This window comes from Hipposideros armiger, unplaced genomic scaffold, assembly GCF_001890085.2.
Source record: "Hipposideros armiger isolate ML-2016 unplaced genomic scaffold, ASM189008v1 scaffold_814, whole genome shotgun sequence".
NCBI lineage: Eukaryota > Metazoa > Chordata > Mammalia > Chiroptera > Hipposideridae > Hipposideros > Hipposideros armiger.
In genome coordinates this window covers 268,468-277,096 of record NW_017732164.1, presented here as the reverse complement: position 1 = coordinate 277,096, position 8,629 = coordinate 268,468, and the positions used below count along the sequence as shown (strand labels likewise).

The 8,629-nt window shown below is 43.0% G+C and overlaps 1 protein-coding gene and 1 pseudogene across 1 annotated transcript in view; one reads left to right on the top strand and one right to left on the bottom strand.

Annotated features, from left to right (window-relative positions):
* The window catches only part of GABRG3 (gamma-aminobutyric acid type A receptor subunit gamma3), a 284,504-nt gene that overhangs the window by 104,328 nt on the left and 171,547 nt on the right, over positions 1-8,629 (bottom strand). The window lies entirely within an intron of this gene.
* LOC109374351 (dolichyl-diphosphooligosaccharide--protein glycosyltransferase subunit STT3B-like) overlaps positions 7,508-8,629 on the top strand; it is a 26,259-nt pseudogene continuing 25,137 nt past the window's right edge.

Genomic DNA, 8,629 nt, shown 5'->3' with positions numbered 1-8,629 from the left:
AAAGTAGCAGAATAGTGGTGCCCGTCTCCTAAGAGGTATAAGGCAGAAAGGAGATGACTAAATGAAAAACCCTTCATGCCTGACACCGAATACATGATCCATAAGTATTAGTATATAGAATCATTATTTTCACTCGAGAGTATTCCCAAACGACAAACCCAAATAAAAAAATTTTAAAAAGTAAGACAAAAGCAGCAATAAGAGAACTATGGCACAGACGGGCAGCCAAGTCCAGTGCTGATTCCAAAAGAAGGCGGATGGGCACAGGTCACAGAGGCAGAGGCCCAGCACTGGAAACCACGCCAGTGCTCAGGGCACAGAGTAGGACTTTATTATGACCAATGGACACTAGGATGGGACCGACCGTGAGGCCTAGAGAATGTCTCATCTCGAGGCTGCACCACCTCAGAGGCCCCTCCGCTAATCAGTTTAAAGGATTATCATCAGATCCATTGTAAGGAGGATGTAAGGCTGTTATAGCTTTTATTTCTTTCATAGTTTCCTTTATGTGATAGATATTAAAATGTATTAGAGTGTGGGCTCAGTAATTCTCAACAAGTCCCGAATGTGTCTTTTTCATTGAGTTTGCAGTTCAGGAACCTTCTAAGGTGGGTAATTCAACCGGCCAGACTCTGCCTTTTATTGATGAATCCATGCCTCCTCATCTCTTTGCTGGACTGTGCCAGGCCCTGTAAACCACTGGAGGCCCACACGGTGCCCACTGTGCCAGCGGGCACTCCCTGATCTCATGGAGCTTATCCTGGTCGGGGACACAGGCCTTAAACAAACCAGGGGGAAAAGCAGGGCACGCTGATGGTCACGTACACTGAGGCCATTGTGTCCGCTAGGACTCTTGCTAGAGACGACAAAGGGTGCACATTCACCATGGGGGGGAACTGTGTGCAGGGCATCTGAGGCTGGCATAGCATTGGAGCAGCGGGGGACCAAATGTCAGGAAGCAGCAGCTGGGGCCAGGTCACCTTGGAGTTTCGGAGTTGTGTGAGACCTCAGCGTCCAGGAGGTCCTGCTCAAGGCCGACCTCTGGGGACTCACAGGCTCTCCTCACCACCTTCAGGCGCATGCTCATGTCTCACTGGCAGAGTCTAAGCCCAGAACCACAGGGAGAGTCAGAGGAAGTGTATGTATATGTGTGTGTGTGTGTGTGTGTGTGTGCTGTTCCCTGTCATACAACCTACCCTATACAAACAGACATAAAGTGAGTTTTAAAGAGTGCTGAAACAAGTGGAATAAGTCAGACAGAGAAAGACAAATACTGCGTGATGTCTCTTATATGTGGAATTGAAAAAACACTGAACTTATAGATGCAGAGGGAAGAGTGGGGGTTTCCAGAGGCAGAGGGTGGGGGTGGGGAAATGGGTGAAGGGGGTCAAACGGGTACAAACTTCCAGTTATGAAGTGACAAAGTCCCGGTGACATAATGTACAGCATGGTCACTATAGTTAGCAATACTATATTATATATTTGAAAGTTGCTAGGAGAGCAGATGATAAATTATCTTATCACACAAAAAAAGTTGTAACTGTGTGGTGACAGATGTTAACTAGACTTATTGTGGTGATCATTTATATATATAATCACCATCATGTTCTCCACCAACATAATACTAAGTTATGTGTCCATTCTATCTCAATAAACACTTTTTTAAAAGGCTCACTCAGTGTAACAGAAATAGTGCATTGCTCAGATATACTTGTTGGGCCATGATACATGTAGGTGCTGAGTGTCTTGCTGGTGTTTAGGGAACTGGTGTGCAGTTTCTGCATTAACTGGAAATACATAATTCTTATTCCCATTTGAAATGAAATCTAAGCTTCCATTATCCAAAATTTGTTCTTCGTTCTGTCTTCGAGAAGAGATTAGATTCAAACGATGAAAATGCCATTGCCATAGAAGCTGGTGGAAGAAGTTGGTGTTATGGTGAAAACAAGGCTAAGAGAGCTGCAGTCAGCGGAGAACAGCACTGAAATGAAGAGACACCCCAGTAAGGCGAGTATTGATGGCACTTTGCACAGCTTACGCAAAGAGCAAATGCTACAGAAAAAGTGTTCATCGATCCGCCCTTGACGCCTAGATACAGATCAGGAGCTCTTCTCTCTGAAACGTCAAAAAATGGTTTACGGATTCCATTTGTTCCCTCACAAATAACACAAGTAAAGCGCATCAGCGGTTGCCATCCTTTTGTGGCTCTAGTCCTCAAGAGTATTGAGCGCCTTCCGGGGTCAGGACCGGGCGTTTCTCGGGACCCCACTAAGCCAGACACATGACAGATTTGACAGTGGAGAAGGCAGCTTTCGAAGCTGCTTCTCTACAACCAAGTTTCCGGAAGTCTGGTGTCTTCCCAAGCAGCTCCATGGTCTCGAACGTCAGGAAGCGGGAGGGCCCCCTGGCCCCCCCCTCCCTACCTCCCTTCCTGCAGGGGCACAGCCTCAGTTTCTCCCGGCTGTCCCCAGAGCGGCCACGCCCACTGCCCGCCCCCTCCCTCTCTCTCTTCCGCTGTGTCCTGAGGAGCCCGCAGACCCAAAGCCAGGCTGTCGGGGTTCCAATCCAGCCTCACCACTCTCGGGCCGTGAAAACCTCCGCACACCAATGGTTCTCCATGCAAATTGGGGAAAAGGGCCATTGGTATACGATTTTCAACTGTATCATGAAATACCTAGTTTGCACTCAAGACATTAGGGTATCTGTCCTTAAGAAATACAATTTAGTCATTTTCAAAAAGTCCTGATTTAAAGAACTACTTGAGAATTTATTATATATACATACACATAATCACACAAATGTATATTAAATATATACCACCAATAAATGTATAAACCTATTATATCTATTTACAAATTTATGAAAAACCATGCCTGGCCATAGGTAGAATGAAGAAAAAAAAAAAACTGAAAAAACCCTTGCATATGTAGAGAACATTGCGAGAGGGAAGGTAGTGACAGTGTCTCTAAGTTAATCACGAATTCGTTTGTGCCTTGCTATTTAGCAAATCAAGTTTTACTGTCCATTTTGAAAAGTAAAGCGAATGACAAGCTTTCTCACTGCCAGGTTCCCCTCACATGGAGAGAAGTGACAGACGCAGAGCGGGTGCAGCGGCCTGGACCTTGGCCCAGGTCCCACCGCTGCCCCCCAACCCCAAGTTTGCTGGCTGCTCGCCCTTCACCATGACTGTCCGTGGGACCAGGGGCAGGACCTCTCAGAGACACGTCACAGCTCCTTGAACCTGCTTCAACCCTCCCAAAAGTGTCAGGAAAGCCCGACTGGCTTTGTCTTATGTTTTAAATACTGAAGTTCTGAAAGATGCACACCTGCAATTTCCAGGTTTCCTATGCTCTAGAAGGTGGTCCTGCATGTGACTTCCTTTTTCTCTACATAAGATGACTTTGTTGACAGTGTCCATCAGTTTCTTCTAGAAACATTGTCCACCGCTTCCCTAGTCTACCTTCTTTTCAGATAAAACCTTTTCTCATGTTATTATATTTAATGAAATTTAGGAAGTTAAATATCTTCCTAAATTTCTGGAAGTTAAATATCTTCTAAAATTCTGGAAGTTAAATATCAGTAGCAAACGACATTCACATTTTCTTCTTACCCATCAGAGCATAGGACATCCTTCATGCCCAATATTCAAGAACCTTCCTCTGGGAGGGCCTTTTCCAAGGGCTCTCCCACCCAGCGGGGGGTGACTACTGACAGCAGAAAGTGCAGGTAGGGTGGACACATGTCAGGACCATCCTGACCCATGCATGTGATCTATGGAGAGAGCTGGTCTCCTGGACCAAACACAGAATGACAACCCTGCACTTAAAAACTGAATTTTTAAGTAAGCACTGGAGCCCCATCAGGAGGCTCTGGGTAGTTTAAAATCATGAACAGATGAAGAGTGAGACCTGAGCTCTTGGTGGGACTGTGAGCATGTCACCAGCCATTGTGTGCCTAGCATCCCTGCTGCTAATAACGTGGCCACCAAGCTCCCTGCCACAGCCACCTGTCATTGCTACCTCCACCGACACTGATTACAAATTGCCAGGACTCAACCCACATTCCAAATAACCCCCATGTTCTCACTTTGCTGAATACTCTCGTAGTATTGCCTTCCCCATTTCACAGACAAAGACTAAGGGGCAGGGGGGCCCACCTAACCAGACCTTCCTTGAGCCCAGGCTGGCTGCACATATTTTTAATGATGCACTCAGCAATAGTGAGAGGCTCGCCCCGGGACCCTGGAGCCCTCAGGCTGGCGGTAGGAGGCCTAGGTGTGCCCCCATCCAGGGAGTGGCCTTTAGATGCTGGAGATAAATGCATTACAGGTACTCAAAATTTCTCCAGGAAAAGTAATATTAAATGAACTCAGTTACAGTCAATGCATTCCAGGTGCGTGAGCACTGTGACAAATGGGACCTTCCTACCTGACCAGAGGAAGCCTTCTGAGCTGCTGGCAATTCTCTCTCCCTTCCTCCCTCCCTCCCTCTTCTCACACTTTCTTTATTTATGATCTTGTTTTTTCTTGTTGAAATCACTGCTGTGCTCCGAGTACTCACATCACGCCTGGTATATAGTAGATGCTCAATAAATCTGGGCACGAATGAGTCTCTTCACTGCAAACTGAGTTCATGAATAACCCTAATGTGCCTTCCAGCTCCCCAGTCTCAGCCTCTGCTTGCTCGTCCCTCTCTTCTTCCCCCAGCATTTCCTCCCATTAAGCACTCACATTGCTCCACCAATTATATTTTTCTCTTTTTTTGTCAGATCTTTACCATGTGATGTTGCGATTCTATTCAGGTTCCGTCTATCATTCTAAATCTAATTCTGTTTACACCCCTTCTCTAATGGCCACTTATTCTTTATCTTGTACCCATTCCCCCCTGACATGGTCTTTGGTACAAAGAGATTAAGGGAATTTTCTCTGAATTTCTTAGCAAAATATGGTGTGTGATGTGTGTATATGTGTGTGTGGGGGGGGAGGGCTCCACTAATCCCTCAGCTTTCATGTGTCAGTCATCCCAGCTTACAGCATCACTCTGGACCTTAGTGATACTTTGAGTGAACACAGTTTCTGCATCTTATGCTTTAAGGTGTTAGATCAAGGATTTCTCCTATAAACTTATTGACTAATACCTATATTATTAGGTGGGGAAAAGTATAATCTACCCATATCCATACATCTCCCTGTTGCTAGGGAAATAGCCCCGATTTATTTTCTCTTTGTCCCTTGTTGGAAAGCACTTCTCTTTGCTGCTGTTATAGAAATAGTCTATGTCTTGGTAGCTATGGTAACAGCTCACAGGAAGTTGCTTTTCACATCATTGCTCCTTTCCCATCTCTGCACATGGGCACACAGTCCTTATTTCAGTTAACTGACATGGATTATTATCTAGAAATCAGCTAGGGTCAGCTAACCTGTCCTAATCTGTGTGCAAATGCCTCAGGGGCAGACATCTGAGGTGTCAGTCACACGGAGGCACTACCCCCTTCTCAGTCTCTCTCTGCTCTCATACATCTCATCCATAACCAAATTTATTAGCCACACAAGGAGGACAACACAAAAGGAAAAGCACAGCTTCTTCTCCCTGCTGGATGGCTGTCCCAACAGTGCACAGATCCATAGGAGTGTAGTGGAATTAAATGGTCATGATTCCAGCTCTTCCCCAAACATACTGTGTTTCCCCATGTATAAGACACACCCTTTTTCAAAAAATTCGGGGTCTAAAAACTGGGTGCATCTTATACAGTGGTTGTAGATTTTTTTACTTGTATTTCCCACAAGTGATGAGGAGTTGTATGAATTTTATGATGAATAAAANTTGCACTCTTAACCAACTGAGCCACTGGGCCGGCCCTAAAACCTTCTTTTATAAATGTCATAATTACATAATGAAATAGGGGAGAGAATTTTATACATTTCCTTATGGATATTTCAATTTGAACACATCGAATGAAGTGGTTGAGTTTCACCAACAGGAATTTGTGGGCACAGTCATTGGGACTGAATGCTTTGGTGAGAGTTTTTAGTTAGTTTACATTTAATATGGTGTAAATCACTGACCAGCCTCAGGGACACAGGAAAGTAATCGCCATTCCAAATGGCAAGCATGTGGAAGCCACAGAGCAGAAGTAAATCCTGGAGGGCTGACCGGTGTGAAGGAACTCAGTTTCTTGAATTGTTGTAGTAAAAAATAAAATAAAAACATTTAACCTGAAAATCCCAATAACCTAAAACATTTAAATCCTTGCAATTGTGTGGTAAGATTGAGCTGCAGCCAAGGAGAGATGTAGGTGCCAGGCGAATTTCCCACCTATTGTAATGCAAACACTCAGCCTCTGAGCTCAGCCAGCTCTTCAATTTCTCCTCCTCACAATGGTCTTTCACACCCTATGTCTCTTATCAACCGTTTGCCTGTTAATAGAAGTAATTTGCCAAACACTAGAGCCCCAATTCCTGACCCCAGAGCTCTCCTTTGAAAGGAAGCACAGCTTCAAGGCATTGTGGCAGACCACAGGAAGCTGAGAAGGCACATTAATTGCTTTTCAACTAATCCTAATTGTTTGCTGCTAAACATTCTGTTTATCTTTTCACATCAAGAGAAGAGGTGGCTAACTGTGTTATTAGCAAACANATGTGCTGTGTTTAACGTTAGAATAATCAGTTATGGAAGGCTGCCAAATATCCTGGGAATTTAAGTACAAACAGCTTGTCAACAACAACAACAACAACAAAAATATATATATATATACATATATCACATATACAAGTCTCTGTGAATATTATTCTTTCTATAATTACTGTGAAAAAATGCTATAAGAAAATAAGAGAACTTCTGTTGTTGTTGGGGCATCTATACACTCTCCTCTCTATCAATAACTTAAAGTTGCTTTAAATGATCGACTTAAAATCATTTTTAAAAGATATTTCCAAAAAGAAAAAATTTCATAATTAACCAAATTAAAGACCTGAATAGATAGCCTTTGACCCAGGGTATCATTGGAAACAAACACACAAGAGAGCTATTTTCAAAGATCTCCAGGAAATGTATTTCTTATCAGCAGCATTTCAGCTCCATATTAACAGAAAAGGTTGTAGCAACCAGACACACACACACACACACACACACACACACACACACTCATTCATGATGGAGCCCACAAAGGCATTGAATAAAGGGTGTTCTTTCAGTATTCTGTTACATTAATATTTTATTTTTCTGTCACCTACTTCATAGATTAACCTTCCCCCCCAAAAGAGGAAACATTTGGAAAGAGAAAACATTTATTTGAAAAGAGTGCACTTTTCAAGTCCACAAGAAGGTAGACATAAAGAAATGAGACTCTTACCAAAGCCAGCTCACCTTTCATTTTTTGCATTGGAAAACACATATTGTTCATCAAACAGTGTTCAATGTGAAGCCATTTAAACTATTTTTAATACAGCTGAGAAAAGGTCAGCAATGGTGTCAGTGGCCTTTTTTTACTTTTCAGCTCTCAAAGGGCGATGGCTGGTTACGGGCTGGTGGCCGAGCCTGTTGGTAAATGTGAAGTGACAGAGAGGTTGTGAATATTGAACAGCTGAGACTAAAAACCTAACAGACTAAGGCTGTGACTTGGGATTTTATTAAGGTCGTGGATGTTGAATTTCAGAAAGAAGTCAGTAAAAAAATTGTGAAGCCTGTTTATCAAACCAAAGTCATTAAGATAGTAGATTCTTCCAAAAGGGAGAGAAGAATTGATAAATGATTTCATAGGAAAGAGTAAATACTTTTTAATGTTACTCAAATGAATGCTCATATTTGTTCACATTTAATTGGAACTTGGCCTTCAACAGGGAGTAAGGTAGCTAAACATTGCATTACCAGGTCACCTGCTGACACAGTGTAATCCTCTGGGCTGAAGACACCCAGACACTCACACTAGCGTCCCAAGTGACTTAGCACTTCTAGAATATGGATGCTGGACTCGGGTCTATTAAAAGATAAGGTAAACTCCTCACTCAAAGCCTGTCCCTACGATCTTAGTCGGTGTTCCCTGCACCAGCTTCATGCACTTTGTCCCTTCTCTTGTGATTGTCATACCCCCAAAACAGTGCTTAAATGTTAGCACATTCAAATGTATAGTTGACCCAGACACAACCTTCTTGCTGACCAAGTCCTTTTGTCTAACGGTGCTCCCCCAATAATTCTATTCTATTTGTACTGATAACATATTAACACCTTTTGCAAGCCTTTCCCATGTTATTACCTATCCAGACTTTCATTCTATTCTTAATATATTAAGTCTCCCAACAGAGATGACCTTTGACAGATCCGTGTACTCCAGAGGCAGACTTAAAATACTTCCTGTTCCTTGCAGAAAGAAGTCATGTGAATTCTCAAATTCAAGCGATCTACTCATAAAATCTCAAGGATTTCCTTACGGGACCTGGCTCTGTGTTCAGTTACCGGTAGAAAACTCAAAAGCTGTTTATTGATAGACTGTGTACAATCTAATCTATTATACTTCAATTTCTTTTCTTAAATTTCAGGATTAAGATTCAAACTCCTTAGCTGATAAGTGCCATTAAAAATGGATGTTACTGGTTCAAATTCCATCACTTATTTATCTTTTTGGTGGTGGTAGG